This window comes from Canis aureus, chromosome 2 (genome assembly GCF_053574225.1).
Source record: "Canis aureus isolate CA01 chromosome 2, VMU_Caureus_v.1.0, whole genome shotgun sequence".
In the NCBI taxonomy this organism is placed as follows: domain Eukaryota; kingdom Metazoa; phylum Chordata; class Mammalia; order Carnivora; family Canidae; genus Canis; species Canis aureus.
The window spans coordinates 67,916,565-67,943,610 of NC_135612.1; the positions used below are offsets into that span (position 1 = coordinate 67,916,565).

General features: G+C 36.7%; 1 long non-coding RNA gene across 2 annotated transcripts; it reads left to right on the forward strand.

The window, feature by feature from the left end:
• Window positions 1-621: 621 nt before the first annotated feature.
• Window positions 622-27,046, forward strand: LOC144301299 (uncharacterized). 2 transcript variants are annotated; one of them, XR_013368131.1, is made up of 3 exons: window positions 622-750; window positions 22,725-22,903; window positions 25,874-27,046. It is a non-coding gene; the product is annotated as an uncharacterized LOC144301299 (long non-coding RNA). The 2 variants fall into 2 exon arrangements; XR_013368128.1 differs by lacking the exon at window positions 622-750 and adding an exon at window positions 10,441-10,864.

The window sequence follows — 27,046 nt, forward strand, 5'->3', positions numbered from 1 at the left end:
CTTTTTCCTCTGCCTCTCTCTCTATGTATCTTTCATGAATGAATAAATAAAATCTTTAAAAAAATAAAAATAAGGGATCCCTGGGTGGCGCAGCGGTTTGGCGCCTGCCTTTGGCCCAGGGTGCGATCCTGGAGACCCGGGATCCAATCCCATGTCGGGCTCCCAGTGCATGGAGCCTGCTTCTCCCTCTGCCTGTGTCTCTGCCCCTCTCTCTCTCTCTGTGTGACTATCATAAATAAATAAAAATTTAAAAAAAATAAAAATAAAAAATAAAAAAATAAAACACCTAGTGTAATGATGACTAATATTATTAGGCACTTAAAAGTGTTAGTTGCCTTACTTTTCTCCTTCTCACCCTACCTTATTCCTAGAATGTCATTAGAGGTGTTTTAAAACCGTTTAAGATAAGGATAGGAACAAACTCTCTCACTAATGATCTAAGTGCTCACATCTATAAGGAGACTCAAAAAGCTCCTTGTTCAGGGGAATCCCTGGGTGGCTCAGTGGTTTGGAGTCTGCCTTTGGCCTAGGGCATGATCCTGGAGACCTGGGAGAACACAACTTTTTCTCTTAAAGTTATGATCATAGGCCTGCATCCTGGATTTATTTGTTTTGTCTTCTAGATTGCCAGCTCCTTCAGTCAGCTATCTTCTAGATTGCCAGCTCCTTCCATCTTTATTCCCTTTATTGCTCACGGAGAATGGCACACAGTAGATGCACAATAAATGCCAAATAGTGGAAAAGTAATAGGTAAGTGAATGGATATCATGAGATTGAACGAGTTTTTATTTTTGGCCTTTTGATAGTTGCTTCATGTCCAATTTTGTACCAAGTTGATTTTCTCAATTATGTGAAATTTAATATAATGTACTAATCCTTTTTTTAAGTTTAAATCATTTCCATATAACTAGTAATTACTTCTTACAAAAAAAATCTCCACATGTATTTCTTTTTCTCTAGATCCTGAAAATGGAAATAATCACTAGTGAGTTAAGAACTTATTGCATATTTTCTTTTAACTGAATGAGATTTCTAGCAGATGTTTCAACTATTAACTATTTTCATCATAACCATATCAAGCCTGGCTGTAAGAATACAATAAATTTATCACTATTTCGTTTCCTTGTCTGGGGGCTACGGTATGGGCTTACAGTTATTTCATTTCACTTTGGTTGTATCCAATGACATAATTTTATGTTCAACAGTGGAATGATGTTCCTTGGGAAGTAACGGTACCAATTACTGGACATTTGGAGCAATGTTTGGTTCAGTTCTAACAGGATATCTTTCATTAGTGGAGAAGTTGCAATTACACTTATTTAATGTCCTTTTTATTATTTTAAATTATTTTTAAAGATGTATTTATTATTTGAGAGAGGGAAGGAGGCAGAGGGAGAGGGAAAATCTTAAGCAGACTCCCTGATGAGCACAGAGGTCAACCTGGAGCTGAATCTCATGACCCTCAGATCATGACCTGAGCTAAAATCAAGAGTCGGATGCTTAACCAACTGAACAAGCCACCCAGGTGTCCCTAATGTCCTTATTAGATATAAAACTTAAGTGACTATTGATACTTTGAGAGAGGATAAACTCTTGAAAATTCTGTTAGTCAAAAGCTGAGTAGGTCCCAATATTGGCATTCTGGAAAATATTTAAATAGTTTCCTTCTATTTGTTTTGGCAATAATGAAATTCAGCTCAGGAAGTTTATGTTAAATCTAATCTCATTAGAGTTTTAGAGAGTTTTTCACCTTGACTGATGGATGATAAAGAGTCAAAGCTTCTGAGATGAACTGTGCCTCTTTTTTATACCACCACCATTCTGCTAAAGACCACATTTCATGTAAATGGAGGGTTTTATTTAGTGCAGATCCCAATCCAATTTGGATTATTTGTTATCCACTAAGATTGGACCACTAAGAAGAAAAAATACACTAGATAATATTTACAAATATTGACTTCAGTCTAGCCCTTTGGAACTTAAAATATAGTCCCTTGATTTTCCGGCAATAACTCAGAAGGAGACATTTTGGTTGGGCAGTGCACAGTTCCATATTTATAATCTAAAAGTTGGTTTGTGGGGAGGTGCACAAATATGAGTCAAATTATCATTAGCATTTTTGCAAACAGCATGAGGTTTTTAATGACCCCAGATTCAGAAGTATGGAAAGATTGAGCTGTAATTCTAAGTTTTGCACTCACAGTCTTGTTAAATAGGGATAACAAATTCAGTTCCATCATGATTGACTAAATCTGTCTTATGTTTATGACAAGGTCTAAGATATTGCTGGGAGTGAAAGAACTGTAGAAGAGTGAAGAGAGACTAGACTATTTATGTTTCTGGGCAAGTCATAATCTTGCTGCTCCTTATTGCAGTTTCTGGTTTGTGAGTTCTGTAAAATTAATACAAAGATTGAATGTGATGGTGTATGGGGAAGCAACATGTAATCTGGAAAATAATTTAGGCACTACTACTTAGTCTGGGGTCAAGGGAGAGAGGACTTGGAAAGCAGGTCTGACTAACGCCAAGGCATACCTCTACTCCTACTGACTAATAGATTATCTTTTACTTAACACTCAACATCAGGGTAAACTCATACCACTGCTTGTGGCTTGTCTTTCTCACTTCCTATTTAAGGGATTACCATCTTGAATCACACTGTCTTGGGAAAGTTAGCTGATCTAGTAAGCTGAAGTGTTAATACATAGTCACAGATAAATATCATGTGTCTTCATCTGTGCACGGGGATGACAAAGCCTTTAGATAAGACAAATATAAAAATATATACATATATCTAAATGTGTTACATATAATATGCATGAAGATTCAATTTTATTCATACTGGGAAAATATAGTTTTTAATGAAAGCAAATAGAAATGTATCTTGAATATGGAAAGCCCATATTTAAATCTAAATATTTAAAGTTTACTTTATTTCATTAATTTTTATTAAATAATTTTATTATTCAATTAAAGTAATTAAATTTTCATTAAATCCATTTAATATTTAGTTAAGATATTTAACATTTAAGTATGAAGTGCTTTTTCTTAAATATTGGAAAGCTCAGTGCATATGAAAGTTTAAGAAAAGGGGAAACTTTAAATGAGTTTCACACTTTTTGTAGGATGATGTGGTTTTGTTCACAGCTCCCAGGAGCCCAAGTAACTTTTCTCTATCATTTGGGGCACTTCAAAGGAAATGTTTCACAAACACCAGCTTAATTGTTTATTCCTTTGAAATAATGTTGTAGAGAGGGTTATAGAAACCTCATTTAATAAATGAGAGCTTATAAATACTTCAAAGCTTAGTGGCAAGAGGTAGGCATTCACAGATGATCCATCCATGTTTCAGAGACACAGAGATGCAGAAACAGATGCAGAGACAGAAAAACAGAGATGAGAAAGAGAGAGAAATTTCCCTTTAAACTACATTAACGTGAACAATCATTTGACTTACTCCTTTTTGCCTAGACTTTCTAGAATGACATTGTCCAAACTAAGTGCCCTCCCAGAGTGGACTTCTAAATTTTTGTATAGGATAGTTTTAGCAGGATCAATCTGTGGAAAGCGGTGATTTAAGCTGAGGTGACATGACATGAATATATTTTTCTTGTTCATTAAATGGAATGGATAGACAAAGACTGGAAGGGAAGGGGGATGATGGAGATACTTAAAGCCCTTTAGCTTCTTATCCATCTTGGGCTATTCTGACACTCTGGGATATTTTGATATTTTGGGTGTCTATGGGAAGATATTGTGATGCCGCAGGTGGCACAAGGCTTGCTAGGTCGTGTAACTGACACATTTCACTCGCTTACCCTCATCCCAGAGTTACCAAGTCAAGATGTCCAGATGGACACCTGGAAACATATATCATATCAAGTGCTCCAAGTGATTCTCTTACTCAAAAGTACAAAGAAAATACCGGTTTAGTAGAAATAGAAGCTTTGAACCCAAAAGACCTACTTAAGCATCCCAGCCACTTACTAGCTATATAACTGTGAGTGCATCAGTTCCCATATCTTTAGAATGGTAACCATATTCTGTCTTTCTTATGAGACTGTACAAACCATAGAAAATCATTCTACCCATAACATGTGGTGCAAAGTAGACCCACAACACATTTTCAATTCATTTTTCTTCCACTCATCCCCTTCCAGGAACCCAATATTTGTTTTCTATTTTCCTTCATCTGTTAGCAGATTAGAGCCAGTCCATGACTCATGGGGAGATATGCTTTTTTTCCTTCAGTGGCCAAGAGGTTCAGGCAGCATCAGCATGCACAATGAGAGAAGTGAAGATTCTCTGAGTTCTGTAGCAGTCAAACATATTTGCTTATTTTGTTCTTTCCATCCCATCTTTGGAGGGGTTGTTTTGATAAGTGGCAAATATTTCAGTATTAAAATTTTGAGTAGTCCTGCCAAAATGAAACAAACCAAAAACCCAAACCCCAAAGAAAAACTTCTGCCTCACCCCAATCTTCCATTCTTATTTTCTCGTTCTTTTACAAAAGCTCTACACTGATAGAGAAGAAATATTAGCCCTTGGAAAGAAATGCAGCAAAAGGGTTGAATGTTTACAAAGTATTACATTAAAGTACATATGGTTATTCCATGGACAAGGTTATTTCATAAGTGGAAAGATCAGTTGTGGAATCAATGCACATTCTGTAAATATCTATATACTATTGTGTAGTAGGCATTACTAGGGGTTAGAAGATTAATTAGGCACAGGTGTTACCTTAAAGGATTTCACAAACTAGGAGAGAAAACAGATATATAAAGATAAGCTTGCCAGATATATGTTATATTAGTGGCATGAGCACTTTTAACGATTTTTTAAATTTTATTAGTCTATACTGACTTGTGTGAACTTCCAGACAAATTTAGAATCAAAACTCTTTTGCCCAGTTTTATTGAAATGGTAATCAATAATCTCATTCAATCTCGACCATACCATTGGAACTAAGTTATAATCCACTTTACTAGTTTCCTGTGTGAAAGACATTACAGTTGTTAACTGACTTTGCCAATATATTTTTTCACGGCAGCTTCTGTCATTAACTCACAACTCTTTTTAGCTCTTATGAAGTGCTTTTTCATTAATAGATTGTGATGGTCTTCTATCCCCCACAGGAAAAAAAGGAGATTGATATGTATTGAACATTGACTGGGCGCTAAGTTCATGACACTAGTTTTCCTTACACAAGGTTACATTTCCTTATTTATTAAGGAGTTGGGAACAAAAACAATAAGATTACTTTCCAAAATCTAAATTGCAAAGGCAGCACATGGTGGGGGAAAATTAACCAATCCTGAAAGAAGAAGCCTAAAATGGCAGTGTGAATCATTCAAGAGGTTATTCCATTCTGGAGGTAGCTAGCAATGTTTGGGCTATAAGAACATGATAAAGTTGAGTTGTAGACAATACTATTAATGAAAGGAAGAGAGAGAAAAAACACCAGCTGAAGTTAATCAGAAAAGTACATCCAAGAGAGAAGTAGATGAAGACATGGTCAATATGTCCCAACATTGCCTGGGAGAGAGGGCATCTTGGTCAATAGAAGTTGGGGAGGCTATTCTTAATTTTCAGAGATCACCCCTATTTTGTGAAAATCCAGAATCTTACAAAAGAATGTTACTTAAGGACATTACATTCATGGGGTACCTGGGTGGTTCAATTGGTTGAAAGTTTGACTCAACCTCAGCTCAGGTCTTGATCTCAGGGTTGTGAGTTCAAGCCCAGCACTGGGATCCACATTGCATGTGGAACCTACTTAAAAAAAATCATTACATTTTTATATTTTGACTTTCCACTCCTCTAAGTATACTTCTGATTAAAACAGATTCTTAAGGAGCATAACGGCAGAGAGAGCAGACACTCGTAAAGATTTCATATAATCTCATTCTTCGGATTCATTCTTTTTCCTCTTTGAAAACATGGCATGTATGTCTACTCCTTAAGTTCTAGGTAAGATCATCGCAATCCCCCATTCCATGTCATTGTGGAAGAGTTCAATATTCTTCCCAATATTTCTGAGAGTTTTCCATGGTGGGGCAGAGGAGGCATGTTCACATTCTTGGGGTCACTTTTAGCCCTAATTTGCTATCTTTGCTCATTGGGGTTTTGTGACTATTCCTTTATCTTTCATCTGCCATTGATCCAGGAAACTCAAACTCTCTTTCATAACAACATAAAATATACAATATGCACAAGGCCAGAGTAGGCCTGGAAACAATCTCTGCAGTTTTGAGATAACAGCATATTAGATCAGCACAAATAACTTTAAGATAAACCTTATAGTTGTTTTCTTCCAACAAGTCATTGAGAAGTCATTTCTCTAGTCAGTTCTCTCTTTGCCATCCTTCTTCCTCATTCCCCACTCTTTCCTTCTGAGATCTACCAGGACGCATGCACACACACATACACACACTTTCCTATTTTAGTTTTAGGAGATCTCAGCTTTCTCTAGTGCCTATTCATAATTCAGTTAAGCTTTGCAATAACTACCGATGTGGGCTTACTTCCATTTTTGGATAAATAGCTATGTAACTTCTTAATGTAGTTTTAAGATAGGGTTCAAATTCAGATTTCCAGTTATAGTAACATTCTGTGATCTACCTTCATCATCTGCTGTGCATTTTGGTTGGTTTCTCTAAAACTGATCATCTCTGGGGCTGCTGTGACTAGATCGCTGAGATTTCAGAGCAGAAACTTAGACTCAGGAATGGAGGTTACTCAGCTTTAGCTGGACTTTCAGTCACAGCACAGGCTTTCTTCTCTCTGTAAGAAGTCCTTATATTTATGCCTGCATTCATCCCTAAGGCTCTAGTTTCCAAGACAAGTAGTAGCATAGATAATCTACTAATGATTATGGCACTTCCAGGCACTAGAAATTATTACTATTTTAATTTTATAGCCGAAATAATCAAGGTTTAGTGGAGTTTAAGGTTATTGCTCAAAGTTACATGACATGTAACAGAGCTGGAATTTGTCTTGAGTTCCAACTCCATCCTTGTGCTCTTTCTGCAATACCAACAAAGCTTGTATTTTATTTAGAGCCCATTTACATGTCTAGCTGGTAGGATAATTCCTACAACTAAAATACAAACCCTTTTTTCACAAAGTTCTTTGTACAGCTCTGATAAGGTATTACTCTAATGTGGTATTTTAAAAATTATTGTTCTTCAAGAGTTTGAAGAGTTAGTCTTTGTCAGAGAATTAACAAAATTGTCTTCTCTTGTCTGTTTCACTCCCAGGACATATAATGCAAATACACTGACTGCCATTGTCCCATTTTCCCAGAGTGGGCATGAGGTCAGGCATGTGTGATTATTTGGAGTAGATGTGTCATAAACTAGAACATAATAATTATGTGCACATGTATACAGTTCAGCCCCAAGAGATGCAATGCAGCTGAACTGATGTTTTCAAGAGCAGTTGGAGAAAACTGAGCTCAAACTAGGAATTAGGATGCACAGAAAGTCTTTGGCTGAATTTATTTAGTATGTGTCAAATTGCTTTATTCAGTCATATCTATGGCGTTGATTCAAATTGCAAATTATCTTGATAAATACCCGGCTACATTTGGGGAGCAGGGATAATTGCATATATTTAGGGATGTGGTTAGTGTACACTGCACCTTCAGAGGGTCAGCTTCTCTCTAAGTGAGTTTGTCATAGAGTCTGAGGTCAATAAATGTCTAAAAGAATGAGACTTCAGTTGGAAATTTAGGGGAAAGCTTACATCTTAGAGGAAATGAAGGAAATGCATATCTTACCCCTATTCTACAGAAGTAGAGGGATGCTATAAATATTCAGTTGCAATGGATTTCAATGAAGCCTTCTCTTACTATCCCTTCCCTCTATAAGTTATGATGTGCCTTTTCTTTTTTAAAAACTTATTTATTTATTTTTTTAAAGACAGAGAGAGAGAGAGAGTCATAGGGAAAGGGAGAGAGAGAATCCCAAACGGACTCCTATGTGACCTGATCTAAAATCACCAGTTGGACACCTAACCAACTGAGCCACTTAGGCACCCCTGATGTGCCTTTTATGAGGTGAATTTTAAAGAAGAAGGCTGAGTTATCACATAGCACGAGCAGAGGAAAGAGGAGCATGGAAAGTAGAATATGTGGCAAGATCAAAGACATGGGTTATTGGAGGGAAACCTTCTCCAAAGAGCTGCAGAAAATTCAATAAGAGGAAGGAAGTATATCAATGACAGAGCAGTGAAGGGGAATGAGAAGAGAGATTAGAGAAGTAGGTAAGGATCAGGCCTTGGAGGCCTTGAGTGTTATGCCAAACAGCAGGGCCCTTATGCTGTAGGTAGCATCCAGGGGTGAACTCAGCAGAATTCCTTTTCCTTCTAATCAGAGAGGTGGAATAAACAAATAATTAGAAAATATCGAGAAGAAAAATAAAAATAAAATAGGTTGAGGTTGAAAAAACACAGTCATTGGAACTAGAAAAACCTCATTCAGATCCCAGGTCTACTACTTACCAATAGTGTGAGCTTAGACAAAGCATGAGTTTCTTCTGATAACAACAGGAACAATTCTAGGGCTGCCTGTAAGAAATAGATAGTGGATCTCCAAGTCATTGTCAATTGCTGGTCCTGTAGAAGTTGCCCAAAATGACATCCATTGAAAGATCTGGATAGTGAAGCCAAGGATAAGAAGTACATGTGAATGGACTAAGCAGTTGCTTTTGCTAGAACAACAACAACATCAATAATAATACTAGTTAATATATATTGAACATTTGTTATATACAGAAACTACTCTAGGGCAGCCCCAGTGGCTCAGCGGTTTAGTGCCGCCTTCAGCCAAGGGTGTGATCCTGGAGACCTGGGATGGAGTCCCACATCGAGCTCCCTGCATGGAGCCTGCTTCTCCCTCTGCCTCTCTCTCTCTCTCTCTCTCTCATGAATAAATAAATAAAATATTTTAAAATAAAAAAAGAAACTACTCTAGAAGCACTTTACATGCATCTGCATGCATGTACTGTAAAGAACGCATTGCTATCATCTTCCTTTTGCAGATGAGAACACTTCAGCACAGAGAGGGTAAGTGCCTTGCCCAGAATCATGCATCCAGCAAGAAGCAGAACAATCCTAGGTAGTCTGCCTCCCATACTTACACTCCTAATCATAGCCTAATACTGCTTTACTTTAGTGCATTAGAGCTGATTAGCTTCTAGCAAAGCTTGTGACACAGAGAAATTATTCTGTTAATATTTGCTTAATATGTGGATACAGGATCTATATGGAACTTTATCTCTGGGATAAACACGTATTGCTTCACATATCACTTCATTTTGTGGGTATGCTGAGGCTCAGTTTGGCAAAATTACCTCCAAAGCTCACAAAACTAGTAAATAGTGGAACTGGATCAGGAAACCAGGTCTCCTCTACTCCATTCTAAAGCTATCTCTTGGTTAAGATTGGGGAGTAGCTGAGAACTGTATTCTCAACCAAAGGGTAAGTTTCTTTGGTCCTTGGCCTATAGTGGCCCTAAATCTCATTTTCAGAACCATTCATTTTGGACACTGAAGATTCATGGTAGCTTAAAATCACAAAAATATGATAAGATAGTATTGGTTATTTATAATATTACTAGCATTTATTACATTCGAGTGATAATAAATAGTTCACAAAACTGTTTGGCATGTATTCTCATGTAACCCTTATCATTGTCTACACTGACCATAGTCCTTAAAACTGGATTAATTCTTCTAGAAACATACCCCTATAAACACCTAATATACACATATAAAATATATCCAATGCTACTAAAAAGCTGTAGTTCTGAGTAATCACATAAGCTCTTCTCCTTCCCACTTCATCACATTACCTTTGTTTTGAGTTGCTTGCAAATCAAACACCATAGATATGACTGAATAAAGCAATTTGACACATACTAAATAAATTCAACCAAAGCACTCCTTAGTGCTGACTTTTGCTTCCATCTCCATCCCACCCAAAAATATCTCTTTCTCTGTGCTTGGACTGAGATCTCCACTCTCCTGCCACGTTCTTGTTGAATCCACACTAGTGTTGTGGAAGCTCACATATCATAGGAATAAAGTCTCTGACTCTGGCATCATCTATTTCAAAGCTGGTGAATCATGACCAGGAAGCTGCTGCAGCTTTGCTTAAGGACAAGCCTGTGAATTAAGGGTTTCTATGTTTCTCAGATGAAGAAATAGGTTCAGAGAATACACATAACTTGCTTAAGGTAATAGCAGAACCTGCTGGTTGTCCTCCAAAATTCATTTTCTCATTATTCTTTGCCAATGAGATTTTTAGTTGGCCACACGATCTGAAATAAGATAAGACTACATTTCCCAGTCTTCTTTGCTGGTAGGTCCCTGTGTCATATGACCAAATTCTAACCAATGAGAGATAAGTAGAAGATGGATATGGCAGCATGGAGATAGATGTTATGTACCCTGTGCTCCCTTTCTTCTTCATCTTCTCTTCCCTTGTGATGGCTGGATTGTGAGCTGGATGGATGGATGAAGTCAAAGCAGCTGTCCTAAAGTATGAGGTGGAAGCCACATGTTAAGAATGGTGGAATAATAAAAGTTTAGGCTTCACCCTACCAGCCTTGGACTGTAAAATTCTGGATTCTGTTATATGACAAACAGACCTGAACCACTATTATTTTAGTGTTTTTTTTGGTCTCTCAAGGTTCATATAAACCTTAACTGATATAAGATCACATGGCCAGTTACTAACAGCACTGAACTTTCCTCTCAATTGTCTTGACTCCAGATGCAGTTGTTTTTATTTTACCCCACAATGACTGGCACTTCCAATGCCTCACTTTCAGGGCTTCTGTGAGGATAAAATGAGGAAACAGGTAAGAGAGCACTTTATAAACTGTAAGGCTTCATTTATATGTGAGCAGAAGCAGCATTTGCATTTGTGGAGAGCCATGGAAAAATACTTAATGTCTTAGCTTGCTTGTTGGTTGAACAGGTAGGGAAAGGAAAACAAAACAAAACAAAACCAAAAGCCATGTTGTGCTAGAGTCCTGGATTCCCAGTGAACCGGAAACTCCTTTGGCTAATTCCAGGGCCAAAAGATGCCTTTCAAGTGGGGAAGGATGAGTTAGTCCATGCGTCCAGGACCTCTCTGACTAGCTGTGGTTTAATGCTGCCCAGACTTTTGTGTAAATACACCTACAGCTTAAGTAAAATAGGAAGGATTGGGGGTCAGAATTGCCCTAGTTGGGATATACTCTGTGTCCAACATCTCCTTATGAAGGAAATTGTATTAGTAATAAGTTAGATTCCCAGTGCTGGAATTTGAATTGCTTTGGGAGTGAATGGCCAGGTTTGCAGAGGCTTGTTTGCTTTATGAAGAGTATTGGGGTCAGTCTTTGCTGGCCAGAGGTCTCTAACCAGAGACAGGTTTTCACACAGGGCTTTTCATATTTTCTGCCTTGAGCCAGGCTCAAATACCAAGAAGTCTCTCAGGGGTATTTTTGCAAGTTTGCTCTTTTTCCTTTAGCAACTGTCAAAGGGCAGCTAAAGCCAATGCTTAGAAGGTATGCATATGCCCTGAACACTTTGTTCAGGCTCCTTTGAAAGGTGTTGGGTTGCATCCCAAAGCAAACATTGTTTTGGAATATTCTGGAGATTCTTTCAATCCTTATTGAATAATTTAAGGCTGATGATGCCCTATTGTGGAAAGATAGGGCAAAATATAGTTGTAGCTCAAGAGACAAGTCAAGGAACAGGCAGTGTTAGGAGTAGGGTGAAGAGATTTTAATTATAACAACATCTAACACTGACTGAGCAAATTATGTTTCAGGCACTGTGCTAACCCTCTACATATGTTGTATTACTTAATCCTTTTAGCAGTTTTGTGTCAGAATGATTAAAAACATTTAATAGCAAGTAGAACACAGCATCAGTAGGTGAGAACAGATGATGCTTTAGTGTTGGGTCTGGGTCCTGGAAGCTCCTTGCTGCCCAGGTATTAACACCTTAGTTTCTGGATTGTGTTATAGAGCGAGGATGAGACAGGATGTTTACCTCTCCAGCCATACCCCTCTACTCCCCTTCCTCTTTCTTCTCTTTCCTTTGTTCTTCTCCCCTTTCTTTTTAATATAGTGTTCTGGAGAGTGAGACAGTGATTCTCCCTCACAGGGTTATACCAGCAAGGGCTTAGAGTTATGATTTTGAGATAAAGAATACAGAACTGAATTAAAGCAAATTGGATTCAAAGAGCAAGGAGATAGGTAAAGAAGGATTATCAGTGATTGTTAATTTTTCTATTTATTTAAAGATGTATATATGTATGTATGTATTTGGGGGGGGTGGAGTCAGGGGAAGGGCAGAGGGAGAGAGAGAACAGACTCCCCACTGAGCCACAGCCAATGCAGAGCTGGATCTCAGGACCCTGAGATCATGACTTGACTTGAAATCAAGAGTCAATGCTCAATCGACTGAGCTACCAAGATGCCCCTCAGTGATTATTTAGATCAGCAGTTCTCAAACTTTATGATCTTAGGATCTCTTTTAGTATTAACAATATTGAGAACCCCAAAGAGATGTTAATTATTTATTTACATTTATTTAAAATTTTTTTTTTTTTTTTATAAAAACCACAGCTCCCTTCTCCACTCTTACATTTATTTAAGGTAGATTTGCAGTGCTTATGATATACATTTCACCAATTAATCAATAAGAATTGAAACTTGTTTGACTCATTAATGCCACCATCATTTACTCAGATTTGTTATTATTTTAATGATGGTGATTTTGTTTTGTTTTTTGTTTTGTTTTGTTTTTTTAATTTATTTTTTATTGGTGTTCAATTTACTAACATACAGAATAACACCCAGTGCCCGTCACCCATTCACTCTTATTAATTCATTTAAAAGTAATAATGAATTATGAAGTGCTAACCTACATACTTTGTGCAAAAATATTATATTGGAAACAAAATCTACTCGTGAGAAGATTGTCATTGTTTTATTGTTTTGCAAAACTTTTTATTTTTTTTATTTTTTTAATTTATTTTTTATTGGTGTTCAATTTACTAACATACAGAATAACCCCCAGTGCCCGTCACGCATTCACTCCCACCCCCCGCCCTCCTCCCCTTCTACCACCCCTAGTTTGTTTCCCAGAGTTAGCAGTCTTTACGTTCTGTCTCCCTTTCTGATATTTCCCACACATTTCTTCTCCCTTCCCTTATATTCCCTTTCACTATTATTTATATTCCCCAAATGAATGAGAACATATAATGTTTGTCCTTCTCCGACTGACTTACTTCACTCAGCATAATACCCTCCAGTTCCATCCACGTTGAAGCAAATGGTGGGTATTTGTCATTTCTAATGTTTGGTTTACTAGAAGACAAGTCCTCTCCTATCAGCTTCTGCATTCAGTTCTTATAATATATTGTTTAGGTTGAAATATATGTAGATAATCCAGTCTCACACAGGTGTACGAGCAAAGAAAGAGCACTGTAATCAGCTTTTCAGATAATTGTGGATTTCTTCCTAGACATTGCGATAGAACTGCTAAGTAGCAGTTTCTAACAGGCTGGTTGCAATGTGTAATCTGAAACCATATTAATAAACTGGGTTTTCTATTACACTAAAATCCATTGGTCCATCTTGACCTATTTTGTAACATGGCGTAATGGTCATTTGAAAAAATATTAGGTCACTGAATTATCTAGATCTAAAGTAATACTGATATTTGCATTTGTTAATATCACCACCAATCTTAACAGAAAAGTTTGTGAATCGAGAACTGTCAATCTCACAGAGAAGGATGCAAGATTTCCAAAACCCTAATTTTCACTTTTAAGTTTGAATTTTATCCTTGGCAGCAAAAACTGCAGTATGTTGTTTTTCTTGACTAGACAGTCTCACTTCATTAGTGTTCAAGGAAATGTTTGTTTAATAATCAAGTTTGAACAAACATAGTTTGTCAGTCATTCTTTTAAATAAAAATGGTATTTCATGAAAAAGCAAAAACAAAAGCAAAACCAAAACCCCCAAAAAACAAACCCACCAATAGTAGGTTAACTTTTAATTCAATTGATTGCATCAGTGTTTGTCCTGGAGATAACCATCAGACTTAACTCTGAAGCAGAGGCACTATTATAGATATGTCCCATTTCACCACATGAAATATTAAAACATGACTTGTCATCAAGAGGTGATATTTAATAACATTAGTAACTTATAGTTCTTTACTAAAGATGTTCTTAAGTAATACTGACTTTTCCTGTTCACTTAAAAAAATTTCCTGCAAATCTACAATGGTGAAAAACAACTTAAGTTCAATTCTTCAGTGGAGGTCTTCATATTTACAGCTACATCTTTCATTTGACAAGTTACTGTGTCATTGAAAACTGGCAGTGCTGTGATTTCTTTTACTGACTTCATTCAGCAGACATTGGGAAATGTCAATTTGGCAAGATTTAATTTTAATTTTTATTATTTATTTACTTTTAAGTTTTTAAAAAAAGATTTTATTTATTTGAGACAGATTGAGAGAGAGAGAGAGAGAGAACACGCATAAATAAGGGGAAGGGCAAAAGCAGAGGGAGAGGAACAAGAAGATTCCGCCTGTGCGGAGCCAAACCCAGAACTCCACCCCAGAACCCTGAGGTTGTGACCTGAGCTGAAACCAAGAGTTGGATGCTCAACAGACTGAGACACCCAGGCATCCCTAGGCAAGGTTTTATTAAGCTCTTAGCTATTGATTGCTCTTCTTTAGCCAAGGCAATATGTAACATGCCCTACAACATGCTTCAATGGCTTTTTAAGTTTGAAAAATTGTACCAAACAATTGTTGGCTTAAAGGGTTCATTATGCCTTTATTTAAAATATTCAATTTCTTTTTCTCAAACTCTGAATGTTTAATTTCAGAATAACATCTCAATTTAACTGGCACCATAACACTATTTTTTAAAGATTTTATTTATTTATTCATGAGAGACACACACAGAGAAAGAGAGAGAGAGAGAGGTAGAAACACAGGCAGAGGGAGAAGCAGGTTCTGTGCAAGGAGCCCGATGTGGGACTCTATCCCAGATCCCGGGATTGTGCCCTGATCTGAAGGCAGATGCTCAACCTCTGAGGCACCCAGGCATCCCAGCACCATAATACTGTTAAAGAATGTTGTATTGCATGAGATGTGATCAAGTAAAATATTTTTTCACTCTCATTTTTAAAATTTTCCATGTAATTTCCTCATATTACAGTTTTCAGCATATTTTTTCAGCAAATTGTTCAGCATATTTATTTATTTTAAAAAAATATATTTTATGTATTTATTCATGAGAGAGAGAGAGGGAGAGAGAGAGAGAGAGAGAGAGAGATTTAGGCAGAGGGAGAAGCAGGCTCCCCACAGGGAGCCGGATGAGAGAGAGAGAGAGAGAGATTTAGGCAGAGGGAGAAGTATGCTCCCCACAGGGAGCCGGATGTTGGGCTTGATCCTAGAACCCTGGGATCATGACCTGAGCTGAAGGCACTCAACCACTGAGCCACCCAGATGCTCCTGAGCCACCCAGGTGCCCCTGTTACATATTCAAATGTAAAAGGTGACATATGTAGGGCTAGAACAAGTGTTCCATTCTCCCTTTTTAAGCCTAAGACACAAGTGTAAAAATAAGTACAAGTGTGCTTATTTCTTTTTGTTTCTTATTTCTTCTTCCCCTTGGTACAGGGAAATTTTAGAATTTCAAACAAATGATTTTTAGATAAAAATGGAATACAGAGATTAAAGCAGATATTTCCAAAGAAAGCTACAAGTACAGTAGAAGTACTAGGAATAAGCCTAAGTTAATCTCAGAAAATGTACACATTTATTCTCTAAAACTATAACATTAGAAAATTCTAGAAAAACATGATAATACACACTCATTCTATTAGTCATCAGATGGATGATGTCATCACATATTGTAAAGAATCTGGAAAAGTCCGCTGTATAGTCATGAAAAAAAAAAGAGTATAAAAGGGAAATAACTGTTAGTATTATCAGGAAAATAGTTTTCACCTTACAGGTTCCTTAAGAAGGTCCTGCAGATTCCTTGAGAATGTCTTACAGATTGTAGGACCACACTTTGAGAACTGCTAGTTATGAGCATTTAAGGCTGAAATATTTTTATAAACTGGAAGAAGTATGATATATAAATAGATTGGTGTTATGAGTTGAATTGTTTCCCCCAGCACATGTTGAAGTCCTAACCTCTAGTACCACAGAATGTAACCTTATTTGGAAACAGGGTTATTGCAGATGTAATTAGTTAAGAGGAGATCATCTGGGAATTGGGTGGTGTCCTTATTAGAAATGGGGAGAGACAAACAGGGAGAAGCATGTGACAGCAGAGGCAGAGGCTGAAGTGCTTTACCATGCAAAGACTTGCCTGTTGTCACCAGAAGCTAGAAGAGAAGCATGGAACAGATTCTGCTGTTTGAACCACCCACTTTGTGGTGCTTTGCTATGGCAGCCCTAGGAAACGTAACAAGCTTGTTCGAAAGACACATGGGTGGGATAGACATCAATTTCTATTGTAAATGCTATTATAAAGGTGGTTCTCCTATGTTAAAGAACTTTCTGTCAAAGACAAACCAACCAACCAACAAATAAAGCCTCTCCCGCCCCATTATGATGGATGGCATTTAGAGATCTGGAAGTTTATTCCCATCACCCATCAGTCAGGAGTTCTTATAATCTTCCACTATCAGATGTTACTGTTGCCAGGTCCCTGGCAAACAGTTTCACCCTATGGGGTCCTGGAGCTGTTTAAGAGAAGATAAAAATCTCTCACTCATAGGAACTTAGACTACTGCATTGATGTCTGGAGGCTGGCCTGGTATGGAATGAAGACATTGGGAATAGGGTATGTTTTGTCTCCAGCTTAGCTTCAAAGTGGACATTCTTAGGGTAGAATGACAAAAAAAAAAAATTAGCATTAATTTTCATTCTCACCCTCAGACCTGTATCCTAAACTCAAATGTGTTTGTTTTAGGGGATCTCCTTTCATAGTTTCCTTAGAAACCATTCACATCCTATGACATCCGGTTTGACATTTTTGGTTTTGCTTTTCTCCCCAGTGTCCAACTTCTGTTGATTACATCAAAATTTCATAGATACCACCTATCACTAAAGGGAAAAGCAAATTACTCTTAGGAAAAGTGGGCTGCAGACTATCACAAGTTGGCTCTGTTTAATAGATAAGGAAATTCAGATGACAGAGAAAGACAATTACATTGATTAATACTGGAGCACAGAGAGAAAGAAATATTAACCAGAAAGGCTTTGACTTCCAATCCCTACTGCTTCCACAGGCAGCTCCCGAACCCTGTTCCCCTCCCCCCGGCCCCCAAAAGTTCCTCATTTCTGTTGAAGCTGTTGAAAACAGCAGACCTCTCAATGACTTTAACTTCAGAGGTTTGGAGCTTTTTTCCCCTTGTTTAAGCTAATTCATGGTCGTACATGTGGGTTACTTTGGTTTTACTCTGTCGGTACAGACACAAACTATTTTGCCACAATTAATGTTTTGGTCAACAATGTGCAGACTTAAAGCCCTGAGTTATATGACTAGGCAAATAAAAGCAGACCACAAAATTTGGTCTCCTCTGGTTGGCTATGATTCACCCACATGGGCAAGCCAGCAGTCTTGCTGCTTTCCCCAAAACCCCAGGAAAATCAGACTGTCATGTTATACTTCTTTGTCCCTTTACACAGATGAAGAGTCAGTCTGCTGAAATTGTGGAGATCAAATATTTAATTTGTGTAATGCAGTGGAACAATTTTAACAGGTAGTGATTAGTCAAGTATACAAACTGAAAAACATTCACACATCGCTCAGAGACACATGAAGTTCTGGCCATTATTGCAGGAAAGGAGCCACCTGGGAGTCCGTGAGATTTACAGATTCCAAAATATTTGATATAATAGGTCTTTTTTTTTTTGATGGGGGTTCAAGCTGAAAAGTAAAAACTATTGATTTTATGAATAAATATATTTTCTTAAATGATTTAGAAACCTCTGTTTATTCATTTACTGACAGTGTTTAGAATATATAGTAGCCAGTGTGTCTGCAGATATATTTATGTTGGACTGTTTGGCTTGGCTTCACCTCTGTAATAATTTATAACAGTTTCAATGTAAACCCACCACTGAGCAGGTCATAAAGGTCCTGGATTTTAACCATCGTTGTTGCCGATAAACCCACAGCACTGTTCCTACCACAGAGCTTGAGCTCATCCCTATCAGGCCTGTGGAAATTCTTGGGTTAGGCAAGTTTAAATGCTAAGGAGTTTTAATTCAGTTTCTTGTCTCTCAGCTTTGTGTTCTTTTTCAAAAGAGGACTTATTTATTTTATTTAGTATCTTTCTATTTTTATTTATTTTTAAGGGGTTAAAGATGCCATTTACTTTATAGTGTGAATTTTATTTATTCATTTATTTTTTCTTTAGATTATGTTGTACATTTTTATGTATTTTACAATATTTTGTATGTTACTTTACATAATTTATATTTACATATAATAAATTATATGTTTATATGTGTATATCATAATATACAATTAAGTACATTATACAATATCACATGTGCATAAATATTATACAATTATATGCACTATATAATATTATATGTCATATAATGGAATTTAAGAAATAACAAATGAGGAAATGTATAAATAAAAAGAGACAAACAAAAAAACCAGACTCTTAAATACAGAGAACAAACTGGAGTTTATTTTTTTCTAAGAAATGTACCTTTAGAAGCAATTGTCAAAGAAAAATTACATTCATATTTTTTAAAAAACCTATGAAGATCAACTTTCATATGTGTATTTATGCTGCCATCATATAATTGACCAATACTGACAAAAAATGGGGGAACATAACCCTGATGGTGAGGTAATTCTTGATATATATCAATTTCAATTAGCTGATGAGAGGCATCAATGTTTGGACTATAGCTTCACTTCCAAATTTTTCTATATTTTCTAGATTTTCTAGAAATTTTCCAGCTATATATATATTATATATCTATAATATCTTTCTAGATATCATGTTGACAGATTCTTAATGTCAAAACATCCTTATTGTTAATGTATTATATTCCAATTATTAAATTAATAAAATTATTTTAATATAATATAATACAATAGTTTTAAAAACCTATGTATATATAACATATTTATTATTTTGGCAAGTAGTATTTTTTCCAAATTAAAAATAAACACCTTTTAAAAGAGTTCATAGTATACATTTGAGAAAGAATGGACACTTCTGAAGGAGATCAAAGTGATAAAAACTACTTAGTGGTGAATAAAGTATACACAGTTTTGTATCTTATGATGAATAATTCCTGTAGAGGATGTTTTATAATTAGGAACCTCTTATTCTACTAGTATGTCGACAAAAATGGTCATTATACTCTGTTTAGCTAATATTTATTGTCCTGACATTCATTCATCTATTCATTCAAGAAATATTTATTTAGTACCTACTTTGGCAATATCATCCTTTTCTCACATTACTTTGCAAACTGGGTGTAGCCACCTCAGTTTTACAGATGATAAATGAAAAGGTCTGAGAAATTACTTAAATTGTTCAGTATTGACACAGCTAAGACATAGTAGAGTCAAAATTGAAACAATTTCTGGAAATTGGTTGTAAGACTAGTTCTGGAATGAAACAGATCAGTATATGCATACTGCTGAGGCTTCTCGCTAACAGTGGGACCTTGGTCAAGTTTTTGAACCACTGAAGACTTCAGTTTCCTTTTGTTCACATTTCCAGCCCTCTCCACTCCCCTAGCTGGTTAAGATCCAAAGAGCTTCACTTAGAAAGTGGGACTGGGAGTTGAGAACCTCTTTTTCTGAGCATCAACTTAGGGCAGAAGGGGGCTCATAGTTACGGACTCATTCACCAAGGTAAGGTGTTCCTTAGGTGTCTAAAAATTAAAAACAAACAGATATCATATGGCTTTACCATATAAAATAGATTTATTATACTTTATAAACATCAATAAGAAACAGAAAAATAGAAAAATGATATCTCTATATACCACATTCTCCATTAACTGCTGCTAATATTTTAACCTCTGTGTGTGTGTGTGGGTGTGTCTGTGTGTAAATTTACACATGTAATATTGTACTACACTCATAGAAGTAGGGCCATACTGCAAAATTTTAATCAAAACTTGGATATGAGCATAATTTTTCCAAGTGCATAATTTTAGTGGCTGGATAAGCACTATTTATTTAACTAGTAACTAGCAGCACTATTTACTTAACTAGTTTCATACTGATAAGCATTTAGCTTCAAGAAGCATCCTTGTACAATTGCCCACTTATACAGTAAGTGAGCATCATAGGAATACACTTTAGAAATGAGATTGCTAAATCAAAGTGTATTCTGCTTTTAACTGTTTTATAACACAAATTGCTTTCTAGAAAAGTTGTATAAGTTTATACTTCCAGAGTTTGAGTATCTATTTTCTGGTTGACACCGAATTTCTTTGCCAGTAAAACATATGAAAAAATGGTACCCTTCAAAAGTTATTAATTTCTTAAAATGATAATGAGCATCTCTTTAGAACTTTTTTCAAAAGAATAGTTTTACATTTACAGAAAAATTGTGAAGGTAGTAGAGAACTCCTATACACCTTTACCTCTATTATTAATATATGACATTAGTGTGATACATTTGTTATAATCAATGAACTAGTATTGATACATTATTATTACCAAAGTAAGTGCTTTATTGGGATTTCCTTAGTTTTGACCTAATGTTCTTTTTCTTTTCAGAATCCTATTCACGATATTGTATTACATAGCCTCTATAACATTCTATGGCTGCAGCAGTTTCTCATACTTTCTCAGTTTTTGATGACCTTGATGATTTTGAGGAGTACTAGTCAGGTATTTGTAGAATATTCCTCTATTGAGGTTTTCCTGAGATATCTTTCATGATTATACTTCTAGTTATGTGGAAGATAACAGAGGTGAAGTGCCATTTTTATTACATTATGTCTATGGTATATGCTATCAAATGACTTATAAATGCTGATGTTGACCTGATCACTTGGCTGAAGTAGTGTTTGTCAGTTCCTCTGCTAGAAAGTTCTCTTTTGTTCTCCTTTTCCATACTGTACTCATTGGAAGAAAGTCACTTTGTGTGTCCTGCACTCAAGGAGCAAAGTTATCCTTCACCTCCTTTAGGTCAGTTAACTACATAAATTATTTGGAATTTTTCTGCATGGGAGATTGTTCTATTATACATTTATCTATCATCTATCTATCTATCTAATCTATCTATCTATCTATCTATCTATCTATCTATCTATCTATCATCTATCTACCTATGTATCATCCACTCATTTATTTATATCAGTATGACCTCATGGATATTTATTTAATATTTTGGGATATAGTAAATTACTACTTTATTTGTTTGATTTCTTAGATTGTTCCAGCTTTGACCTTTGGGAGCACTTTTAGTGGCTCCTGTGTCACTGTGACATATCCTTATCATTGCAACTCTTTCTTATTCTCGTTCGAGCATTCCCTTACTTGGGCTCTGCAAACCAGTACTCTGCAAGGCTCATCTTGTATATTTCCTGCCCAGAATGAATATATTTTAATATATGACTTTGCCATTACCATTCATTCTCCTGACAATTTTTCACTAATGCTCTTTGTTTGTTTTTCTACCTAGATATTTGTCTGTTTATTAATGGATCAAAACATTTTTTAAATTATATTTAAGGCAGTTAAATGGCACTGGAAAAGATGCAAGTTATTTGTTAAATCTCCACACTGAGATGGCAGTGGGATAGTGGTGGGGGGGAGAGAGGGAAAGAAGGCATCAATTCTGTCTTAAATGATCAATCATCAGACAAATTTCCTGTTTATATTATCTAATACAATTCATTGTTGATTTCCTGCATTTATGATGTGTGGCTCCTTAAAAGATATTTTTATTTATTTTCCATTGGTATAATGGAAACTGTTCATTAGCAGCCAGGATTTCTAGAAACATCTACTTTTTATTAAATAATGTGCTGGGCTTTTATGTATATTATTCGTAAAACTTACAAAAATCCTGAAAGATAGGTATACAATTAGCTTTGTCTTACAAATAAGAAAACCAAGTCTTCAAGAGGTTGCATTTCCTAAGGTCAAACCTCCAGGAAGTTGCATATCTGGGACATAAACCAATGACTCTCTGACTTTGGTATCCATGGCACTTTGTTCTTCACCATGCTGATCAGTAACAGAAGATTTTTTTCTACTACGAGTAGGATGCTTTCTACGTACTTCAATGTTGGGAAGTCATCAGATAATTCAGTTTCTTCATCTACCAAATGGAGAATTTTTTTTAATCAGCCATTATTTGATAAGAGAAATAGAACCTCTAAGAACGATTCAAAATATGAACTTTATCACAAGGACTTGAACTAATATAATTCTGTAAGTAGGTCAAACATTGATGTGTGCCTTTCCTTCTGTGTTTGGTGCTGCAAATAAAATCTGTAGGACATGAAGAAAGAGGAGCTGTGTGCCCAGCTGCTGCCTCATGGTCACAAGACAAGCCAGCAGATCAACAACATGCATGATCACGACAGCTCCTGGTGTTTTGTACTGACCACACAGGCATAAAAAGAGTATGGTTGTTGTGTCACTCCTACCTTGTAATCTGATTCAAATTGTCCTTTTTCGCCCAGAACCTTACAGGAAAGGAGATTCTGGGATACTCGGTTGCTGCTTCGGTAAATTGACACGATAGAAATCACCATGGTGCCTGTCTTGCTCTGGATTCTTTGAAATGGAAACTGGAGAAATCCCTCAATATCTATTTTTCTCTTTCATCTGTACCAACTGAGGCCTGATTTTGTTCAGAGAGGTAATGTTCCCTGTTCAAAAATATATATCCTAACTCCTTTACAGGTGGCTGGGATTGGTAATCAGTAGTGATGGCAATGAGTTCTCGTCAATGAAATGTAACTAAGGTCATTAAGTGAAGATTCCAGGAGAACTCTTTAAATAGGGTAGACACAGATGCCACATGCCTTTTACCCTTGCATTTCTTGTTACTGCCTAGGACACTGATGCAATATTGGACTTGAAGCAATCAGTTACAATCTTTTGCACTCACAAGCATGAGGACAAAAACTACACTCAATGATGCTTACACAGAAAGGTACTAAATTAGCCAGTTGGCCATGGAAGACCTATCTTCTTTTTTTGTGTGTGCAAAAGTCAAAGTCTATATTTGGCTAAGTCACCATGGCTTATATTTTCCCCCAACATGTCACTCATCCTGTGTTGCATGGACACATCATTGTAAATAATCCGGGAACAAAACTAATAGGGTATGAGTAAGTAGAGAAGATATGAACACTGATGGGTCACAGGGTAGTTCTACACAAAGAAGGGTTGGAAGGGGGTAGTCTAGGTCCAGAGGCTGAAATAGTTTCTTTAGTTCATCTTGACTAAAGAAGAAAGTAGTAGAGGTATGGTTGGAATGCTGCAATAGGAAAAACTACTGGTACTTTTTTATTTATTGGAATGGGAAAATCAGGCACTTTATGTTTGCATAGATTCCCTTTGACAATGGGATACTAATTATAAGAAATAAGAATATGAGAGAAACAAGGGAAGTTATCTTTTTAGCTCTTCAGAAGCTTTGGGTTCCCTGTTTGCAGATTTGAATATATGAAAAATATGAGGAACTGACACATCATGTTTCCATTATTTGGTCTATGCCCTGTATCCAGGTAACTTGACTTCTCTTCATTTATTTAATACTTATTTTTTGAATAAGGACTGATTTATTTGCACAGGTTTGCTACTGACCAGTATGGAGGCCCTTGGGATGACATTGGCACCAAGCCATTTCAGATAGGGCTGACCTCAGTCTTGTTTAGTCCCTACCCAGGAATGTGTAGTTCACTTACTACTTTAATCACTTGTGAACACAGTGGCATAATTCTTCTACTAAACAAATGACATAAGCCTTAAAACTATCAAAAGAGTTAAACTTCTACTGTTTTTAAAAAGGGGGGATGTTTAGGTATAGTAATCTCCTGAGGTGCCATAGGGTTTTTCTGTAGCTAGTCAAGTACAAGTATAATATATATATGTATATATACACTTTTTTTGACCTTTATAGCTCAGTTTTTTTATTGGGGTTCAATTTGCCAACATATAGCATAACACCCAGTGCTCATCCCGCCAAGTGCCTCCCTCAGTGCCCATCACCCAGTCACCCCAACCTCCCACCCACCTCCCTTTCCACTACCCCTTGTTTGCTTCCCAGAGTTAGGAGTCTCTCATGTTTTGTCACCCTCACTGATATTTTCACTCATTTTCTCTCCTTTTCCCTTTATTCCCTTTCACTAATTTTTATATTCTGCAAATGAGTGAGACCATATAATGTATGTCCTTTTCCGATTGACTTATAAATACATTTTAAGGCTGGAAATGGGAATCCATAAACAGGGAGAGAATAATTTCAAGGGCAGGTAGAGCACCAGGAGAATGACAGAGAACAATATAGCCCAGAGGAGGTGGGACTTGATGGGCCAAGATCTCGGCTGAAGGAAACATCCAGATGAGAGTGTCGGTGGTGTGGAAGCCACCTCCAAGGTGGCCCCAGTGATTGCCACTTCTTGATATTTGCACCTTGTTGTTGTTCCCTGTCTATATTACACTAGGATTGATCTGTGTGGCCAGTAGTATATGGGAAGACTGATAGTGTGTCACATTCTTGATTAGTTCATAAAAGATTGACTTATGTCTTAGGTGTATTCTTTTTCTCCTGGTCACTTGTTTTGGGGAAAGCCAACTGCCATTCCTGAGAACCTGTCAGAAACCCTATGGAGAGGCTTGTGCAATGAAAAACAGAGGCCCCTGGGCCAACAAAAACTGAGACTTGCCAACCACCACCTAAGGGAACTTGTAAATAGATCCCCCCACTCCAAGTCTTCCCTCAACTGTAGTCCCTGTTGACAACTTGAGTACAAAAATGTGATGGATCCTGAGCTAGTAGTATCTAGTTATGATACTCCTCAATTCCCACCATCTGCAACTCTGTGGGATAATGCACTTTTTAAGGGGCTAAGTTATGGGGTAATATGTTACACTGCAATAGATATAGGTGCATATGGACAAGAATAAATAGAGAGATGAGAATAATATTGATTCATTAATGCTTATTGACTCCAAATTTGCTGCAAATAAGAGGATGGTAGTTTTAGAAGAGAGTTTGAATTCACTTATGAGTCTGGGGCTAGCATAATGGAAAAGAGCAGAGCTGGAAATAGAATAGAAATAATGGAAGTAGAAGAGTTGAGAAAGATCGCTGTGGGTCCAACTTATGTCGAAGACCTTACATTTGAGGTTTCCAGCTACCTTGATGGTGGGGTTTTGCTCTGCAAAGGCAGGAGATGCAAGAGGTTTGAGGAGACTGGTGACATGAATGGTTCAGATAATTTGCCATGGGTGCTTGCTTAATTTTGCTGAAGAGTTATCTGTAGCTGGTCACGTATTCATCTTGTTCATGCCTGTTTTATTCTGGCATGTTGATCTGGACTCATCTGGACACTTGTCCCGCCCTGAGGACACCAGCTCACTTTTTTGCCTGGTCCCTACCATTCGGGGCTTAGCACATTTTTAAACTGCCATTCTAACAGCTTCTAACAACTCTGTGAGGTCTGCAAGTCATGGACTATTTTCCTGAGCTGAGGTCCAGGAAGGCTAAGTGATTAATCTAGAGTCCCACAGCTAGCCAGTGGCAGGCCCAGGCCTAGACTTGGAACTCCTGGTTTCCTGTCTTATGCCAATGTGCTTTTTTTTTTTTTTTCTTTTTTAGGTTTTCCTCATTATGACTATGGCAGACCAGACTCAACAGGTACATTGGGAGCAGGCCACTTAAGGATGAGCAAATTGAGCTGCATTTAGGATTTGTGCATCCTAACATCTTAAAATGTTTTTCTAACATTTTGGGTTTGGCATAGCAAAGTGTGCCAAGATTCCTTTCCTTTCATTTTTAAACCCACATGTATTTTCAGGGAAATTAAGCTCATATGTTTCTGATTCATTTACTGTATAACTCATCAAAATATTGTTTTATAACAGTTCTTGGCAGTCCATGAAACCTTTTAAAATATAGACTTTTCCCCTCTTGCTACCAAGGAAGCCATGCTTTACTGAGAGCACAGCACCAATTAACTCTGAAGGGTTTTCCAAATAAGCTTCACATGGATGCTAAAGACCTAATTGGGTTTTCTGTGATCAACAAGAATGCAAGTCAACAAATACCGATTGAACATACACTATGTATTGGATTTTAGGGGATGTAGAGTGATACAGATAAATGGGAAGTGACTCCCACGATTTAAATAGCTGCCATGATGGAGACAGATAAATGGCAGCCAAAACATTTATTGAGCACTTTGAATATGCCTGCTACTGGGTGAAGTCTTTTATAAACATTACTTCATGTTATCTTCTTGACCAATTTATGTATTATTATCCTTATTTTATATATAAGAAAACTGACACCTAGAGAGTTTACTGAGTCAAGTCATATAGTTGGTTAGCAGTGGATTTAAGACTAAATCTCTAGCAGTTTCATTGCAGAGACCAGTCTTTTAACGTTATTATAAAACTTGGAAATTAAGATATAGTGAGACTAAGCTAATGCCCAGCTTTTTGGAGGTAGAGATGGAACTTCATTAATGTCATATAATTTATTTCTGTTTAAACTTTATTTCTGACCACAGGACTATTTCCTTCTGGTCACTCTGCTTGCATTTTGGACATTCTTTGGAAAAGGTCATGATTGTGCAGTAAAAAGTCTTATTAATGCCCTTTGGGTAGCTTATCTGAGATGTTGAATACATGAATGAGTGTTCCTTCTCATAGAGTGGAGCTATCTCAGAAAAACTCTGTCATGTTTGCACTACAACCAACCATCTCTGTACTGTGCTTTCTATGACTTACTTTTTATGTGAGAATATCATTAATTTTATTGATAATAAAA